Source organism: Lissotriton helveticus, chromosome 5_1 (assembly GCF_964261635.1).
Source record: "Lissotriton helveticus chromosome 5_1, aLisHel1.1, whole genome shotgun sequence".
Classification (NCBI taxonomy): Eukaryota; Metazoa; Chordata; class Amphibia; order Caudata; family Salamandridae; genus Lissotriton; species Lissotriton helveticus.
In genome coordinates, this window is record NC_136065.1 from 1,921,750,768 (window position 1) to 1,921,770,850 (window position 20,083).

General features: G+C 41.7%; 4 non-coding genes across 4 annotated transcripts; all 4 read left to right on the plus strand.

The window, feature by feature from the left end:
- Positions 1-87, plus strand: TRNASTOP-UCA (transfer RNA opal suppressor (anticodon UCA)). The gene has a single exon. It is a non-coding gene; the product is annotated as a tRNA-Sec (tRNA).
- A 10,683-nt stretch (positions 88-10,770) lies between these two features.
- TRNASTOP-UCA (transfer RNA opal suppressor (anticodon UCA)) lies at positions 10,771-10,857 on the plus strand. Its single transcript has one exon. It is a non-coding gene; the product is annotated as a tRNA-Sec (tRNA).
- Positions 10,858-14,084: 3,227 nt separating this feature from the next.
- Positions 14,085-14,171, plus strand: TRNASTOP-UCA (transfer RNA opal suppressor (anticodon UCA)). The gene has a single exon. It is a non-coding gene; the product is annotated as a tRNA-Sec (tRNA).
- A 3,405-nt stretch (positions 14,172-17,576) lies between these two features.
- On the plus strand, positions 17,577-17,663 carry TRNASTOP-UCA (transfer RNA opal suppressor (anticodon UCA)). Its single transcript has one exon. It is a non-coding gene; the product is annotated as a tRNA-Sec (tRNA).
- Positions 17,664-20,083: the final 2,420 nt, after the last annotated feature.

Genomic DNA, 20,083 nt, shown 5'->3' on the forward strand with positions numbered 1-20,083 from the left:
GCTCGGATGAACCTCAGTGGTCTGGGGTGCAGGCTTCAAACCTGTAGCTGTCTAGCGACAGAGTGGTTCAATTCCACCTTCTGGGCGAGGCAGCTTTTGTGATGGGCTGCCCATTGTCGGGGTAACTAATACATGTTTTTTTGTCAATTCTGTTCATGTTCACAACTGGTAGCACACAATATTTGGTAACTACATTTTCAGCAGCCCTGCCAACACGTGTTTTCTTCTGTGTTTTCAAGGCCACGTCACCATTTAAGATCAAAGAGTAACCGAGAGAATTACTTGTTAAATAGTAGCCAGCGCTCTGAGGGGCGATTCATCTGGGCACCCCAGCAAGTCATGAAAGGAAGGGTATGCATTAAAAACAGTGTAGATTGGAGAATCTGACATTAATAATCTGAGAGATTGGAAAGAGATAGTGTCCGATACTAATGAAATGAAGGAAGTGATGTTCATCAATGGAATGAGGGTATCACATTTGACAATATCAAAGTAAATGGTCATCTATCTGCTCCCGTAGATGCCCCCGGTACTGAGGAAGGACCGCTGAACCTCATCCTCGGTCCACGGAGTAGGCTTTTTGTGGGCACTTTACTTCTTTGTTGCAGACTTTGCTCACAGATCTTGTAGTCTCACAGTCTTTCTGTGCACCCAATATAAACAAATGAATAAATAAATACATGAATGCATATGTATAATGAAGCATGCAAAATGAGTTTGCCTCTAGGCTATCCATTTTTGGGGCCAGATAATGGACCCTGAGGCACAACGACATAAAGCGATATCCTCAGGGTTATACCATTCCATCACATTTGGAAACTAGGATTAAAAAGTCCTTTTGTACAACAAAAAATCTAACATCCTTACCTCGTCCTCTCATCTGGAGTGATCCTGCAGTGCAAAAAATATGTTGCAGCATAACATGATTAATAGAGTGTTTTAAATCTTTTGACCGCCTCTGCCCTCCTCCACTGCTGGGGTGCCACCCGTTTCCCCTTTCCCCCCGAGTTCAATCAGAGGTCACAGAGCCCGGCTGTCACTGCATAGAGGCGCTCTGCTCAGCATCCTCAACCTTGTTCCCACATCAGCACGTGGCCTGTTCCTAGTCCGTTGCACCTGCACCCCCCAGTTCACACCACTGCCGAGTGACTGACAGTTTTATCAGAGTAATCCAGGTCACCAAGAATGCAATGTTTAAGTCCCACACTTTTCATTTACAAAGCACTAGTGTTCGCATGTGTCTTACTACAATTGAAGTGACTCGGAACTACAATTCCCAGAATGTATTAGGTTATTCAAATAAAATACAGGACAAGAGTGTTGCATGTTTGATACCATGAAATCACCAGGTAACTCTTCGTTACATAGCTGACCATTTACATAAAGGTCAGCCTATGGTCTCTGCAAGTAATTCTGCCTAGGGCGAGAAGGCTTCGAGAGGCACAGCCAAGAGGAACGGTTACCAGGAGGAACTACTACAAATCCTCCAAGAAAAGGCAAATACAGCAAACCTAAAACTCATGACTGATGTAGAAACGGGTATGTCAAGAAACATTTAGATGTATTAATAAATACACCTACACCTCAGCTTCACTTGTCTTTACAATTAGCACATGTCGGGGTTGTGGTGTCTTGGACTTTCCTTTACACAAGTCATGTTGTGGTGTCTTGGGCTTTTCTTTCCACAAGTCGTTTTGAGGTGTCTTGGAATTTCCTTTCCATGAGTCATGTTGTGGTGTCTTGGACTTTCCTTTCCATGAGTCATGTTGTGGTGTCTTGGCTTTCCTTTACACAAGTCATGTTGTGGTGTCTTCTACTTTCCTTTACACAAGACATTTTGTGGTTTCTTGGCTTTCCTTTACATGAGTCATATTGTGGTGCCATGGCTTTCCTTTACACAAGTCATGTTGTGGTGCCTTGGCTTTCATTTTCATGAGTCACGTTGTGGTGTCTTGGCTTTCCTTTACACTAGTCATGTTGTGGTGTCTTGACTTTCCTTTACACAAGTCATGTTGTGGTGTCTTGGCTTTCCTTTATACAAGTCATGTTGTCTTGTCTTGAAATATCCTTTACACAAGTCATGTTATGGGGTCTTGATCTTTCCTTTACAGCATTCATGTTGTGTTGTCTTGGACTTTCCTTACCACAAGTCATGGTGTGGTGTCTTGGCCTTTCCTTTACACGAGTCATGTTTTGTTGTCTTGGACTTTTCATTTACACGAGCCATGTTGTGGTGTCTTCAGCTTTCCATGAGTTATGTTGTGGTATCTTGGACTTTCCATTTACACATGACTGTTTGAACTAAATCATTATTTGCTGACTTAAGTGCTGTCAGAGAGCGAGAGCAGCGAGTCGGACCAGAGAGTCAGAGAGCCACGAAGCGGACGTCTGCGGCTGCGGTGGCATGGTGTGGGGCTGCGCTGTTCTGATCCACAAACCAAAGCCGTGCAGGACCAGATCTGACCCCGAAAAACCACAGAGACCCGCAGACCTGCAGATCCGCAGACCCGCAGTAATTCCGCAGAGAGCCGGCTTTCGTGCGGCTCTCGTGTTACAGGACCCGCGGGAGTCTGCGGAAAACCCAGGCTTTGCAGCGCCTAGTGACACTGCTGCGGCGGTTCTGCACCCGAGTCGCCCTCTGCCCACAGGCATCCACCTGGCGTCTAGGCGCCCAGGCGTCTGGGCGTCCATTCCTTTGCAGGGCACTAGGGCAGGCTTGGTGCCTAGGAACCAGGCGGCGTCGTGGGTGCGCCCGTGTTTATCTGACCCCCCTAATCGCCCAACTCACGGCAGCTGTATCAGTTCCCCGCTGGGGACGAGTTAGCCGGCAGCACCCCACTCCAATAAGCATTGCTGGGTGGTCGGGAACTACGACCAGCTGACTTCCTGACTTCTTGACTCAGCAGGGGCTTGTGCTGCCTGCCTTGCTGCAGCTTGCTGTGCTGTGCTGTGGACTTGTGTACTGAGAGGAGGTCTATTGTACCAAGGCTGCTGTTACTGCTGTTACAAGGCGAATACTGATCCAAGGCGATTGAATCATCTGAATCCTTTGATAGTACTGTGGACCTACTGTGGACCTACAGAGTAATTAAAGAGGTGTGTTGGTGCAGGTGAATGCTAGTGAATAAGTCTAATAGCACACGAGGACACTGGGCACTAGGTAAGGACCCTTGCTTTGCTGCCTTATTGTTTTAACTGCTGCTGCTTAGCCATCCTCCCTGCCCTGGACCCTGTTCCTTCCTCACGGCAGCTGTCCCTTATCGATAGGGCAGACGGGCTTGGGAGGGCGCTCCCACAAGGTGTGGGGGGGAAGGCATAGAAGTGCAGCAATGCAAAGCAGTCATTAGGAGGAGGTATCCTTACAACCCGGCCCCATTCAAACTCATACAAACTCACTTCCTTGCGATAATCTCTAATACCGGGGGCAAGCCCACCCAGAGAGAGGACGAAAAGATCAAGAAATTGTGAGTTTGAGGGCTAGTGTATTTAATTGTTGTATTTGGACGTGAGTGTGCGAGAGTGGAGACACGCAGAGATCCACGCCGGGAAAACAACTCCACTGCAAAAAAAGATATAACTCCCCGGAACTCTATACCATCCAAGTGGGAATCTTGCTGGAAGTGGGTCTAATGCAAGCGTGAGAAGCACTGTGTCAATAAACGCTGTGGGTGCAGTGCACAGGCTGCACGTTTGCAATAACGAAAAAAAATAATAATAATTGGAAGTGTGTTATCCCTGAGTTTGAGGACCCGAAAAAAGGAAATAAATAGTGCGCAGTAAGGATTACACAGGATAAAACACAAGGTAAGAATGCGCTCCGGCAAAGTGAGAACAGTGGGGACAACTGCCAGACGTACAAGGAAACTACAGCAGCCAAATGTGAAAGCCAGTACTCTAAGACAAAATCAAACCTTAATCTCACCAATAGCTAGAATGTTTGCAAAATCAGGAAAAATACCGGATGAGTTTGAGTTCCTGAAAGATCCGGCTGGTGCTCTTATTATTATGCATAAGGATATGGAAAAGGACAATCTACAAACGCCAATAAACCCAATAAACCCAATGTCAACTGAAAAACACAAGAGGCTAATCAGTGAAAGCACCCCCCTCAAAGGAGATTGTGTTTTACAAATGAAGGACTATGAGTTCCAAATTAATGATCACGATATCCTAAATGTAACCATCACTCCGGACTCAAATAATGTCGACCTAGCTAACCTAAAGGATCCAGAAATGCAAGGGAAACAAAATCTACTAGCTGCCAGCAGCAAGATGGAATCAAAACTGACAGCAATACTATTGGAAGTAAATGTAGAAATTAGGAAGAAACCTCAGTTATACAATGATGATACTCATACCGGACCAATTAATACACTGGTTAATACACTGGTTCACAATAATGATTATAGAAACCAAGAAAAACTGAAAATATGGAAAAATAACACCACAAGAGAGAATGTGCCCTCAAAGGCAAATTTCATCCATAAGACAGACTTTGCGTCTCTATCAGATCCTACAAATGAAGCTCCTCTCGAAAACAACCCAATTGGAACAGACATGCCAACTGTTGGAATAAAATGGGACCTATTCTATCAAACATCAACGCTAACCCTAGAGGCATTAAATTATCAATCGAACAAGATGGACATTCAGATTGATCTCCTCACAATGATGGCAACAGCAGTTGCGGGGATAGATAACAAACTCGCGCAGCTTAACAATCTGATAACCAGAGTCCAAAAGGATAAACAAAAAACAAACATGAAATGTATCTGCTCCCCCCTATTGGAGAAACTTGCAGCAATACCGGAGGTCTTGCATACTATAATAGAGGACACAAAAAATGCTCTAAAGAAAGAAACTGGACAGGAAGTGGGTACAAGGAAATATAAAGATAGGGATATAGTCAATATGGAGGATGATACAACCACCTCTAAAACGAACAAAGAATAAAAAGTAATAGTGAGGTTATCAGAGGACAATGAAGAAACACAAGATGTAAGTGACCTTTTTTCTGAAATCAACCAAAGGAATGCAATGCACGAAGAAGATATAAATACAGTAGGAATAGGAGAAAATGATTGTAAGACACAAGATTCATACGGTTATACTATGTCAAAAAGGCAAAAGAAAAAACTACGCAAAGCAAGGAAAAATCAAAAATCTAGCCAACAGAAAAACAAGGAAACAATAAAGTCTAGTCAGCAGGAACATGAGGAAACAATAAAATCTAATGGTATAACAAAAAATAAAGTATGGCAACAAGAAGAACCAAGTAAGGAAAGAAAAAGTTCTCCTCTGTCCATCAAGGAGCCTAAGAAATTATTCTCAATTTTCACACAAAAACCATTGCAGGAACAACTGTTACATAATGTGGATAAAAATGGACAAAATGAAATAAAATTAAATGAGATGGCTAGAACGAACCCTCCAGTTAAAAAACAAAATAGAATGGAGAAAGTTGAAGCCCAGGTGAACTATTCTAAACAGGGTCATAGGAATGGAATGCCTCAGTCACTAAAAACAATGAGTAAATCCAGCGATCAACAAGACGGGCTTTTCAATGGAAACACAGAGCTATGTCCGAGGGAAATCAAGAACAAAGTACCTAGATGGAACTCAGAAGCTATAGTAGAGCATAAAATTAAATCTCCGCATTGGGATCAATTAGTAATTGAGAAACGAGAAGGAGAAAAAACAATTAGATATAAAAAAAATCAAATAACGGAAAAACCATGTAAAGAAAATCAAGTAGTTGCTGAGAATATTCAACTGATATTCAACCCTGAATATGAATCCAGAGGCAGATACGATATATTGAATAGAGGGAACATCCTCAGATTATTCAAATCAATCCCAGCATTAATCAATATCAAGAACGATGACATCAATTCCATCGAATTTATTGCTGATAAAAACAGCTCCCAAGAAATGACACTGGTCACGGTTAATTCAATGCCAATAGTGGAGCAAATCTTAAAAGAAATTCCGACATTTAAGGCCTGGGGGATAGTTATTACAAAGCAGGCCCCGAAAGTGTACCCAATTCCATTCATTAAATAGGCAAATCTGGTTCAAACAGAGCAAATTTCCAAACAAAAAGGAACTGTACTTAGGAATGCTCGGGGGAGATCCATTAGTTCATCAGGAGTGGCACCGCCACCTTCCACAAATGAAATTACATCAGGAATAAACGAAAAATGGATTGTGCAGGCTCTGCATAACAATAATGAACAATGAAGGATTAAAAATCCCATCTCCGAACCAAAAGCAAATGAGTTCAGAATGTGTTCATGGAACATAAATGGAGTAGGGCCCAAACTATCCAACGCACATATAAGGTGTATACCCATACCATATCAAATATTATTTCTACAAGAAACTTGGGAACCCCAACCGTTTGCACTGAATGGTTATGTAGGTTACTATGAAAATGCAAGCAAAAATCACAGATACGGTCGACCAAGAGGGGGGTTAGCAACTTTTGTCTCCTGCAGTCTGCAAGCAGAACATGAAAAAATTGCAACAAATAGTAAAAACATTCTCATAGTAAAATTGAAATACAAAAATACTGAGCAAAAGGATAGGACAATAATTCTGATCAATGTATACATCCAGCCAACAAAAGCAAGCAGAACTGATATATGTGCTTCCATTAATACTATACTGTTGGAACGAATGCTAAATAATCCTTTAGTTGACTACGTGATGACTGGGGATTTTAATCTGAACCTATTAATACCATTTATAAGGGATGATGTATCACAATCCCAGGACCAACAATGGTCTATACCGCAGCAAGAGCTTCAAGGAGTTACAAGCAACAAGGGGCGAAACCAAATAGGTACGACATTCATCAAGGATATGGAAGTGCTCGGTTTGCGAGTCCTTAATGGACGATTTAAAGATGATAGACCGCCTGTATACACATATATAGCCCATAATGCAAGCTCCAGGATTGATTATACAATGGTCTCATTGAATATATTTCAAAACATAATCACTTATAAGTTGGTTAAAGTCGAAGACAGTGACCATTGTCAGCAGATAATAACCACCAATATTCCAAACAATATTAATCAACAATATTATACTGTGCCAGGATACACTGGAACGATAAACTACAAAAAATTAATTTGGACTAATTTCAATAAGGACAGCATGAACGAAACGGTCAAAAATATTATAAGGAGCTGCTTCATTGAAAATAGGAAGGAGTCAGTAGTTGACCAGTGGGTGGAATTTACTAAAAAACTAGTGAAACCCCAATCCTCGAGTAACCCAAGCAATATGAGGTTGAAGCGTGAAGCAGAGGAAAAAGACTCATATATGAATCTTCCATATACAATAACAAAGCTAAAAAGAGCAAGGAATAGGATAAGAAGACAACTAAATTCCACAACGACAAGTGAAGAGACCCTGACTAACTTAAAAACATTGAACCAGCACCTAAAAAAACTTATACGGAATGAGAAATATCATGCAAAACAGGAATTATGGTCCAAACTATTGCATGCAAGTAAGCAGGCTAATGCGAGAGAATTCTGGAAAATTATAAACAAACTAGTACGGGCAAACAAATTGGTTGTTTCAACAACATTAACAGAACAAGAATGGGTAATGTTCCTAGAAAAACATCTAAACAACAACGGTGCAGCAAAAATCACTGTGAGCATGCAAAACAGTTGTACAGCTAGCGACGAGATGCAAGAACAATTTGTAATTTCTAAAGTGCACTTAATAAAATTAATTAAGAAGCAGAAAGATGGGGCGCCAGGCCCTAATGGGATACCATTTGCCCTATACAAAGAAAATCCTGACTTTTGGTCGATGTACTTGGTAAAAGTGTTCAAAGAAGTGATAGAGACGGGAAAAATCCCTGATTCCTGGCGAGGATCTCTAATCTCACCTATATATATAAAAGGTAATTGGTCTCTTGCTGAGAACTATAGACTTATTACCTTACAAGACAAAGATGCCAAACTGTTTGCTGGAGTACTCTTAAACAAACTAAATGAATGGGTAACAGAAAATAATATTTTGCCAATGAATCAAACTGGCTTCATTAAAGGGCTTGGAACAACGACAAACATCATGGCATTAGCACTAACGATTGAAAAATCACTGAGGATAAAACTGCCATTATATTTATGTTTCGTTGATTTTAAGTCTGCTTTTGACTATGTGCAAAGAAACTTATTGTGGAAAAAACTTCTGGAAAAAGGCATCCCAGCTGTGCTATTAAATCTTATACAATTGCTCCACAACAAAACCTGGGTAAGAGTAAGGATGGGGGATGGTCAATCATTAACAAAGGAAATTCCTGCTCTTGAAGGGCTGAAACAGGGATGTGTACTGGCCCCCCTCCTTTTTAATCTATTTTTAGGAGACTTATCAGTCAACCTGGATGACCTCAATGCACATCCTCCTAAGCTGGGGGATAAGCTGATATCCAACTTGATGTATGCGGACGATGTGATCTTACTAAGTCACACTAAAATAGGTCTCCAGCGCTTAATCAACAGAACACTTTTGTATGCAAATGAAAATGGAATGGTTATTAATGAAACGAAAACAAAAATCATGGTGGTGTCCAGGAACAAAAATGTGAGACAAAAAAATAAATGGTTCATGGGAAACAATCAACTTGAACAAATAGAGGTGTACAAGTACCTGGGAGTACTGTTTGACCAGAAGGGAACTTATCTCCTTCAGAAACAGGACATCCAAAGGAAAGCCAACCAACTAACAGCAGCATTTAAGATAGCACAAAAATCCCTTGGGAATTTAACTTATGGGCCACTGTTGAAAATCATAGGAGCTAAATTGCTCCCAACTATTAAGGTACTTTCTAGAGTATATAGATCTCTCTTCCACCTCCCAAACAATGCTTCGCCAGCACAAACGAGACTGGAATTTGGTTTGAACAATCAAGAGTTAGCAAGAAAAGGTCAGTTTATTAAAATGTGGACAGGTTTTAGAATGACCATGACAATCAAATTTCACAAATACTCTGGCAAGAAGTAAAAAACAACAAAAAATCACTTGCTTGGGGATATCTTCACGAGGCATTAGAAGAGTTCTCGCTGATGCCTATATGGAACAATACGATAAACAATGGATCATTTAAAAAAATAGTGAATCGAACAACCAACTACCTATCACTTTTACATGACAAAAACGTGCTAGCAAAAAGAAAACACTTGTGGACAGTAATAAATGGATATGAAAAAATAAAGTACAAGAATACCTGGAGATACCATGGACCGAAAGAAGTAAACAATGGTTTATGAACGCAAGATTTGGAATTCTGCCAGGCCTTAGTCATGCTCTGCCATGGAAAAAAACGAACTCCAGTCTATTGTGCAGACTTTGCAAAGGTGGAGAAGAAAATATTGTCCACCTCCTATGTATCTGTCCTGGACTACGTAGGGAAAGATGTGCATTACTCAAACCTCACCGCAATCTCCGGGGTATAAGAACATGCAGGCAGGCACTGAAAATTTGTCTTCATCCAAATGATATAGTCATGAACGTTGCCTTTGTAAAAATTTTAAAGATAATAACTACTGAACTAGAAAAATAGATGAGGAAATTTTTTTTAAATATAAAATAAATACATAAATAAACAAATAAATAATTTTTACATTTTAATAATGTTTTTAAGATCTAAGCATCTCTACTTTAAGGACAAAATCGTCTATTTTTTTGTTTGTTTTTTGTTTTTACTGTATTGTACTATTTAAATTGAAAATGATTGTGTATTGGAAATATTGTAAGATTTTAAATAATCAAACAATAAAGAATTTACTTACAATTCATGTTGTGGTGTCTTGGCTTTCCTTTACATGAGTCATGTTGTGTTTTCTTGATCTTCCTTTTACACAATTCATGTTGTGGTGTCTTGGCTTTCCTTTACACAATTCATGTTGTGGTGTCTTGGCTTTCTTTTACACAATTCATGTTGTGGTGCCTTGGGCTTTCCTTTACACAAGTCATGTTGCGATGTCTTGGCTTTCCTTTACTCAAGTCATGTTGTGGTGTTTTGGCTTTCCTTTACACAAGTCATGTAGTGGTGTCTTGGCTTTCCTTTACTCAAGTCATATTGTAGTTTTTTGGCTTTCCTTTACACAAGTCATGTTGTGGTGTCTTGGCTTTCCTTTACTCAAGTCATGTTGTGGTGTTTTGGCTTTCCTTTACAGAAGTCATGTTGCGATGTCTTGGCTTTCCTTTACTCAAGTCATGTTGTGGTGTTTTGGCTTTCCTTTACACAAGTCATGTTGTGGTGTCTTGGCTTTCCTTTACTCAAGTCATATTGTGGTGTTTTGGCTTTCCTTTACACAATCATGTTGTGGTGTCTTGATCTTTCCGTTCAAGGAGTCAAAGAGAGTGAGAGAACAGAGTAAGGCTTTAAGAATGTCTGTTTATTCTGTGTTCTGTAAACTCAAATCAGCACGGCCTTTCCTCTTCTATTGTAGTTAACGCTGACATTACCAATGATTTATCTGAACTTTGTCCATATTATAAGAAAGTTGCGTTTACCCAGAAAGCCTGTCTCTGTTTTGCATACAATCAAAGGTTCATATTCTGAACTTTTGACTAAAACCGTGCATGAAAATAAAGACAAATCAAAAATAGAGCTGAGCCCAGAACTTCAATAAATAGTGGACATTGATAGCTAAGCGGATTACACATTTTGGCTCACACCCTACCTGTAAAAGAGTATGTATTCTTGTGATATATATACCTGTTTTGCTACACTGTTTCTTTGCCCGGGTGAACCTCAGTGGTCCGGGGTGCAGGCTTCAAACCTGTAGCTGTCTAGCGACAGAGTGGTTAAATTCCACCTTCTGGGCGAGGCAGCTTTTGTGATGGGCTGCCCATTGTCAGGGTAACTAATACATGTTTTTTGTCAATTCTGTTCATGTTCACAACTTGTAGCAGACAATATTTGGTAACTACATTTTCAGCAGCCCTGCCGACACGTGTTTTCTTCTGTGTTTTCAAGGCCACGTCACCATTTAAGATCAAAGAATAACCGAGAGAATTACTTGTTAAATAGTAGCCAGCGCTCTGAGGGGCGATTCATCTGGGCACCCCAGCAAGTCATAAAAGGAAGAGTATGCATTAAACACAGTGTAGATTGGAGAATCTGACATTAAAAATCTGAGAGATTGGGAAGAGATAGTGTCCGATACTAATGAAATGAAGGCAGTGATGTTCATCAATGGAATGAGGGTATCACATTTGACAATATCAAAGTAAATGGTCATCTATCTGCTCCCGTAGATTCCCCCGGTACTGAGGAAGGACCACTGAACCCCATCCTCGGTCCACGGAGTAGGCTTTTTGTGGGCACTTTACTTCTTTGTTGCAGACTTTGCTCACAGATCTTGGAGTCTCACAGTCTTTCTGTGCACCCAATATAAACAAATGAATAAATAAATACATGAATGCATATGTATAATGAAGCATGCAAAATGAGTTTGCCTCTAGGCTATCCATTTTTGAGGCCAGATAATGGACCCTGAGTCACAACGACATAAAGCGATATCCTCATGGTTATACCATTCCATCACATTTGGAAACTAGGATTAAAAATTCCTTTTGTACAACAAAAAATCTAACATCCTTACCTCGTCCTCTCATCTGGAGTGATCCAGCAGAGCAAAAAATATGTTGCAGCATAACCTGATTAATAGAGTGTTTTAAATCTTCTGACCGCCTCTGCCCTCCTCCACGGCTGGGGTGCCACCCTTTTCCCCTTTCCCCCAAGTTCAATCAGAGGTCACAGAGCCCGGCTGTCACTGCATAGAGGCGCTCTGCTCAGCATCCTCAACCTTGTTCCCACATCAGCACGTGGCCTGTTCCTAGGCCGTTGCACCTGCACCCCCCAGTTCACACCACTGCCGAGTGACTGACAGTTTTATCAGAGTAATCCAGGTCACCAAGAATGCAATGTTTAAGTCCCACACTTTTCATTTACAAAGCACTAGTGTTCGCAGGTGTCTTACTACAATTGAAGTGACTCGGAACTACAATTCCCAGAATGTATTAGGTTATTCAAATAAAATACAAAATAAGAGTGTTGCATGTTTGATACCATGAAATCACCAGTTAACTCTTCCTTACATAGCTGACCATTTACATAAAGGTCAGCCTATGGTCTCTGCAAGTAATTCTGCCTAGAGCGAGAAGGCTTCGAGAGGCACAGCCAAGAGGAACGGTTACCAGGAGGAACTACTACAAATCCTCCAAGAAAAGGCAAATACAGCAAACATAAAACTGATGACTGATGTAGAAACGGGTATGTCAAGAAACGTTTAGATTTATTAATAAATACACCTACACCTCAGCTTCACTTGTCTTTACAATTAGCACATGTCGGGGTTGTGGTGTCTTGGACTTTCCTTTACACAAGTCATGTTGTGGTGTCTTGGGCTTTTCTTTCCACAAGTCGTTTTGAGGTGTCTTGAAATTTCCTTTCCATGAGTCATGTTGTGGTGTCTTGGACTTTCCTGTCCATGAGTCATGTTGTGGTGTCTTGGCTTTCCTTTACACAAGTCATGTTGTGGTGTCTTCTACTTTCCTTTACACAAGACATTTTGTGGTTTCTTGGCTTTCCTTTACACGAGTCATGTTGTGGTGCCATGGCTTTCCTTTACACAAGTCATGTTGTGGTGCCTTGGCTTGCCTTTTCATGAGTCACGTTGTGGTGTCTTGGCTTTCCTTTACACTAGTCATGTTGTGGTGTCTTGACTTTCCTTTACACAAGTCATGTTGTGGTGTCTTGGCTTTCCTTTATACAAGTCATGTTGTGGTGTCTTGGGCTTTTCTTTCCACAAGTCGTTTTGAGGTGTCTTGAAATTTCCTTTCCATGAGTCATGTTGTGGTGTCTTGGACTTTCCTTTCCATGAGTCATGTTGTGGTGTCTTGGCTTTCCTTTACACAAGTGATGTTGTGGTGTCTTCTACTTTCCTTTACACAAGACATTTTGTGGTGTCTTGGCTTTCCTTTACACTAGTCATGTTGTGGTGTCTTGACTTTCCTTTACACAAGACATGTTGTGGTGTCTTGACTTTCCTTTACACAAGTCATGTTGTCTTGTCTTGAAATATCCTTTATACAAGTCATGTTATGGGGTCTTGATCTTTCCTTTACAGCATTCATGTTGTGTTGTCTTGGACTTTCCTTACCACAAGTCATGGTGTGGTGTCTTGGCCTTTCCTTTACACGAGTCATGTTTTGTTGTCTTGGACTTTTTATTTACACGAGCCATGTTGTGGTGTCTTCAGCTTTCCATGAGTTATGTTGTGGTATCTTGGACTTTCCATTTACACAATTCAAGTTGTGGTGTCTTGGCTTTTGTTTACACAATTCATGTTGTGGTGTCTTGGCTTTCTTTTACACAATTCATGTTGTGGTGCCTTGGGCTTTCCTTTACACAAGTCATGTTGCGATGTCTTGGCTTTCCTTTACTCAAGTAATGTTGTGGTGTTTTGGCTTTCCTTTACAGAAGTCATGTTGTGATGTCTTGGATTTCCTTTACTCAAGTCATGTTGTGGTGTTTTGGCTTTCCTTTACACAATTCATGTTGTGGTGTCTTGGCTTTCCTTTACTCAAGTCATATTGTGGTGTTTTGGCTTTCCTTTACACAATCATGTTGTGGTGTCTTGATCTTTCTGTTCAAGGAGTCAGAGAGAGTGAGAGAACAGAGTAAGGCTTTAAGAATGTCTGTTTATTCTGTGTTTTGTAAACTCAAATCAGCACGGCCTTTCCTCTTCTATTGTAGTTAACGCTGACATTACCAATGATTTATCTGAACTTTGTCCATATTATAAGAAAGTTACGTTTACCCAGAAAGCCTGTCTCTGTTTTGCATACAATCAAAGGTTAATATTCTGAACTTTTGACTAAAACAGTGCATGAAAATTAAGACAAATCAAAAATAGAGCAGAGCCCAGAACTTCAATAAATAGTGGACATTGATAGCTAAGCAGATTACACATTTTGGCTCACACCCTACCTGTAAAAGAGTATGTATTCTTGTGATATATATACCTGTTTTGCTACACTGTTTCTTTGCCCGGATGAACCTCAGTGGTCTGGGGTGCAGGCTTCAAACCTGTAGCTGTCTAGCGACAGAGTGGTTCAATTCCACCTTCTGGGCGAGGCAGCTTTTGTGATGGGCTGCCCATTGTCAGGGTAACTAATACATGTTTTTTTGTCAATTCTGTTCATGTTCACAACTTGTAGCAGACAATATTTGGTAACTACATTTTCAGCAGCCCTGCCGACACGTGTTTTCTTCTGTGTTTTCAAGGCCACGTCACCATTTAAGATCAAAGAGTAACCGAGAGAATTACTAGTTAAATAGTAGCCAGCGCTCTGAGGGACGATTCATCTGGGCACCCCAGCAAGTCATGAAAGGAAGGGTATGCATTAAACACAGTGTAGATTGGAGAATCTGACATTAATAATCTGAGAGATTGGGAAGAGATAGTGTCCGATACTAATGAAATGAAGGCAGTGATGTTCATCAATGGAATGAGGGTATCACATTTGACAATATCAAAGTAAATGGTCATCTATCTGCTCCCGTAGATGCCCCCGGTACTGAGGAAGGACCACTGAACCCCCATCCTCGGTCCACGGAGTAGGCTTTTTGTGGGCACTTTACTTCTTTTTTGCAGACTTTGCTCACAGATCTTGGAGTCCCACAGTCTTTCTGTGCACCCAATATAAACAAATGAATAAATAAATACATGAATGCATATGTAAAATGAAGCATGCAAAATGAGTTTTCCTCTAGGCTATCCATTTTTGGGGCCAGATAATGGACCCTGAGGCACAACGACATAAAGCGATATCCTCAGTGTTATACTATTCCATCACATTTGGAAACTAGGATTAAAAAGTCCTTTTGTACAACAAAAAATCTAACATCCTTACCTCGTCCTCTCATCTTGAGTGATCCAGCAGAGCAAAAAATATGTTGCAGCATAACCTGATTAATAGAGTGTTTTAAATCTCCTGACCGCCTCTGCCCTCCTCCACTGCTGGGGTGCCACCCTTTTCCCCTTTCCCCCCCGAGTTCAATCAGAGGTCACAGAGCCCGGCTGTCACTGCATAGAGGCGCTCTGCTCAGCATCCTCAACCTTGTTCCCACATCAGCACGTGGCCTGTTCCTAGTCCGTTGCACCTGCACCCCCCAGTTCACACCACTGCCGAGTGACTGACAGTTTTATCAGAGTAATCCAGGTCACCAAGAATGCAATGTTTAAGTCCCACACTTTTCATTTACAAAGCACTAGTGTTCGCAGGTGTCTTACTACAATTGAAGTGACTCGGAACTACAATTCCCAGAATGTATTAGGTTATTCAAATAAAATACAGGACAAGAGTGTTGCATGTTTGATACCATGAAATCACCAGGTAACTCTTCCTTACATAGCTGACCATTTACATAAAGGTCAGCCTATGGTCTCTGCAAGTAATTCTGCCTAGGGCGAGAAGGCTTCGAGAGGCACAGCCAAGAGGAACGGTTACCAGGAGGAACTACTACAAATCCTCCAAGAAAAGGCAAATACAGCAAACCTAAAACTGATGACTGATGTAGAAACGGGTATGTCAAGAAACGTTTAGATTTATTAATAAATACACCTACACCTCAGCTTCACTTGTCTTTACAATTAGCACATGTCGGGGTTGTGGTGTCTTGGACTTTCCTTTACACAAGTCATGTTGTGGTGTCTTGGGCTTTTCTTTCCACAAGTCGTTTTGAGGTGTCTTGGAATTTCCTTTCCATGAGTCATGTTGTGGTGTCTTGGACTTTCCTTTCCATGAGTCATGTTGTGGTGTCTTGGCTTTCCTTTACACAAGTCATGTTGTGGTGTCTTCTACTTTCCTTTACACAAGACATTTTGTGGTTTCTTGGCTTTCCTTTACACGAGTCATGTTGGGGTGCCATGGCTTTCCTTTACACAAGTCATGTTGTGGTGCCTTGGCTTGCCTTTTCATGAGTCACGTTATGGTGTCTTGGCTTTCCTTTACACTAGTCATACTGTGGTGTCTTGACTTTCCTTTACACAAGTCATGTTGTGGTGTCTTGGCTTTCCTTTATACAAGTCATGTTGTGGTGTCTTGGGCTTTTCTTTCCACAAGTCGTTTTGAGGTGTCTTGGAATTTCCTTTCCATGAGTCATGTTGTGGTGTCTTGGACTTTCCTTTCCATGAGTCATGTTGTGGTGTCTTGGCTTTCCTTTACACAAGTCATGTTGTGGTGTCTTCTACTTTCCTTTACATAAGACATTTTGTGGTTTCTTGGCTTTCCTTTACACGAGTCATGTTGTGGTGCCATGGCTTTCCTTTACACAAGTCATGTTGTGGTGCCTTGGCTTGCCTTTTCATGAGTCACGTTGTGGTGTCTTGGCTTTCCTTTACACTAGTGATGTTGTGGTGTCTTGACTTTCCTTTACACAAGTCATGTTGTGGTGTCTTGGCTTTCCTTTACAGCATTCATGTTGTGTTGTCTTGGACTTTCCTTACCACAAGTCATGGTATGGTGTCTTGGCCTTTCCTTTACATGAGTAATGTTTTGTTGTCTTGGACTTTTCATTTACACGAGCCATGTTGTGGTGTCTTCCGCTTTCCAGGAGTTATGTTGTGGTATCTTGGACTTTCCATTTACACAATTCATGTTGTGGTGTCTTGGCTTTCCTTTACATGAGTCATGTTGTGTTTTCTTGATCTTCCTTTTACACAATTCATGTTGTGGTGTCTTGGCTTTCGTTTACACCATTCGTGTTGTGGTGTCTTGGCTTTCTTTTACACAATTCATGTTGTGGTGCCTTGGGCTTTCCTTTACACAAGTCATGTTGCGATGTCTTGGCTTTCCTTTACACAAGTCATGTAGTGGTGTCTTGGCTTTCCTTTACTCAAGTCATATTGTAGTGTTTTGGCTTTCCTTTGCACAAGTCATGTTGTGGTGTCTTGGTTTTCCTTTACTCAAGTCATGTTGTGGTGATTTGGCTTTCCTTTACACAAGTCATGCTGCGATGTCTTGGCTTTCCTTTACTCAAGTCATGTTGTGGTGTCTTGGCTTTCCTTTACTCAATTCATATTGTGGTGTTTTGGCTTTCCTTTACACAATCATGTTGTGGTGTCTTGCTTTTTCCGTTCAAGGAGTCAGAGAGAGTGAGAGAACAGAGTAAGGCTTTAAGAATGTCTGTTTATTCTGTGTTCTGTAAACTCAAATCAGCACGGCCTTTCCTCTTCTATTGTGGTTAACGCTGACATTACCAATGATTTATCTGAACTTTGTCCATATTATAAGAAAGTCTTGTTTACCCAGAAAGCCTGTCTCTGTTTTGCATACAATCAAAGGTTCATATTCTGAACTTTTGACTAAAACAGTGCATGAAAATAAAGACAAATCAAAAAAAGAGCTGAGCCCAGAACTTCAATAAATGGTGAACATTGATAGCTAAGCGGATTACACATTTTGGCTCACACCCTACCTGTAAAAGAGTATGTATTCTTGTGATATATATACCTGTTTTGCTACACTGTTTCTTTGCCCGGATGAACCTCAGTGGTCTGGGGTGCAGGCTTCAAACCTCTAGCTGTTTAGCGACAGAGTGGTTCAATTCCACCTTCCCGACGAGGCAGCTTTTCTGATGGGCTGCCCATTGTCAGGGTAACTAATACATGTTTTTTTGTCAATTCTGTTCATGTTCACAACTTGTAGCAGACAATATTTGGTAACTACATTTTCAGCAGCCCTGCCGACACGTGTTTTCTTCTGTGTTTTCAAGGCCACGTCACCATTTAAGATCAAAGAGTAACCGAGAGAATTACTTGTTAAATAGTAGCCAGCGCTCTGAGGGGCGATTCATCTGGGCACCCCAGCAAGTCATGAAAGGAAGGGTATGCATTAAACACAGTGTAGATTGGAGAATCTGACATTAATAATCTGAGAGATTGGGAAGAGATAGTGTCCGATACTAATGAAATGAAGGCAGTGATGTTCATCAATGGAATGAGGGTATCACATTTGACAATATCAAAGTAAATGGTCATCTATCTGCTCCCGTAGATGCCCCCGGTACTGACGAAGGACCACTGAACCCCATCCTCAGTCCACGGAGTAGGCTCTTTGTGGGCACTTTACTTCTTTGTTGCAGACTTTGCTCACAGATCTTGGAGTCTCACAGTCTTTCTGTGCACCCAATATAAACAAATGAATAAATAAATACATGAATGCATATGTATAATGAAGCATGCAAAATGAGTTTGCCTCTAGGCTATCCCATTTTTGGGGCCAGATAATGGACCCTGAGGCACAACGACATAAAGCGATATCCTCAGGGTTATACCATTCCATCACATTTGGAAACTAGGATTAAAAAGTCCTTTTGTACAACAAAAAATCTAACATCCTTACCTCGTCCTCTCATCTGGAGTGATCCAGCAGAGCAAAAAATATGTTGCAGCATAACCTGATTAATAGAGTGTTTTAAATCTTCTGACCGCCTCTGCCCTCCTCCACTGCTGGGGTGCCACCCGTTTCCCCTTTCCCCCCGAGTTCAATCAGAGGTCACAGAGCCCGGCTGTCACTGCATAGAGGCGCTCTGCTCAGCATCCTCAACCTTGTTCCCACATCAGCACGTGGCCTGTTCCTAGTCCGTTGCACCTGCACCCCCCAGTTCACACCACTGCCGAGTGACTGACAGTTTTATCAGAGTAATCCAGGTCACCAAGAATGCAATGTTTAAGTCCCACACTTTTCATTTACAAAGCACTAGTGTTCGCAGGTGTCTTACTACAATTGAAGTGACTCGGAACTACAATTCCCAGAATGTATTAGGTTATTCAAATAAAATACAGGACAAGAGTGTTGCATGTTTGATACCATGAAATCACCAGGTAACTCTTCCTTACATAGCTGACCATTTACATAAAGGTCAGCCTATGGTCTCTGCAAGTAATTCTGCCTAGGGCGAGAAGGCTTCGAGAGGCACAGCCAAGAGGAATGGTTACCAGGAGGAACTACTACAAATCCTCCAAGAAAAGGCAAATACAGTAAACCTAAAACTGATGACTGATGTAGAAACGGGTATGTCAAGAAACGTTTAGATGTATTAATAAATACACCTACACCTCAGCTTCACTTGTCTTTACAATTAGCACATGTCGGGGTTGTGGTGTCTTGGACTTTCCTTTACACAAGTCATGTTGTGGTGTCTTGGGCTTTTCTTTCCACAAGTCATTTTTTTTTTTTTTTTGTGAGACGTTTATTAGTGCTTTAAAGAGCAGTACATATAGCAGAACCTACAACCCATCGGGCCGGCTGCATCAATACGGTGCATCATGAGGGTAAGGGAGCATGGGGATAAGTGCACCGTTCTCACGATTGTGCCCCCAGTGAGTGGGGTTAAAGTTCCCTTTTCATATCAAACTTGCTCATTAGACAGTGACATCCGTAAGTGACGTCTCATTTTTCCATTTTTTCTTCAACTTTTAGAAATAAACAATGTAACTCTGCAAAACATAACAGTTCAGTTCTCATTGGTGTGTCCCTAACTTCGGCTGCGTTGTCTCGCATCTGACCAGTGTCCACAACACTGAACCCCATAGAGTGAAGCGTCAGGCCTTGGGGGCGCGGCATTGGAATGGGGCTATCAGTGCGTGTGCGCGGCTTATCGTGGTCGTAGCACATAACAGCCATCGAGAGCAGTGAGGCCCCACAGGCTGTCGAAAGAGTACGTGACGCGCCTGACTGGGAAGTGGTGTAGCCATGTTGTGAGTTCGGGAGATGGCGCCCCAGTCCAGACCTATGGGCGGTCATGGGGCCTGTTGCATCTTCCAAGTGCGGTTTGTAATGGAGTCATAGCTGCATTCGGGAAACATGAGTCCAAAAACAGTGACCATGGGGATGTATGTGGGGTGGGGGCAGGAAGGGAGAGTGTGCCTGCGGGAGCGATGCCTAGGAGAGGGGCCAGGAGTATGTTCCAGTCCATCACGGATGCGTCCGAGGGGGGAGGGGGGCTGCTACTTACGGGCCGTGTGCGCTTCGCCTCCAA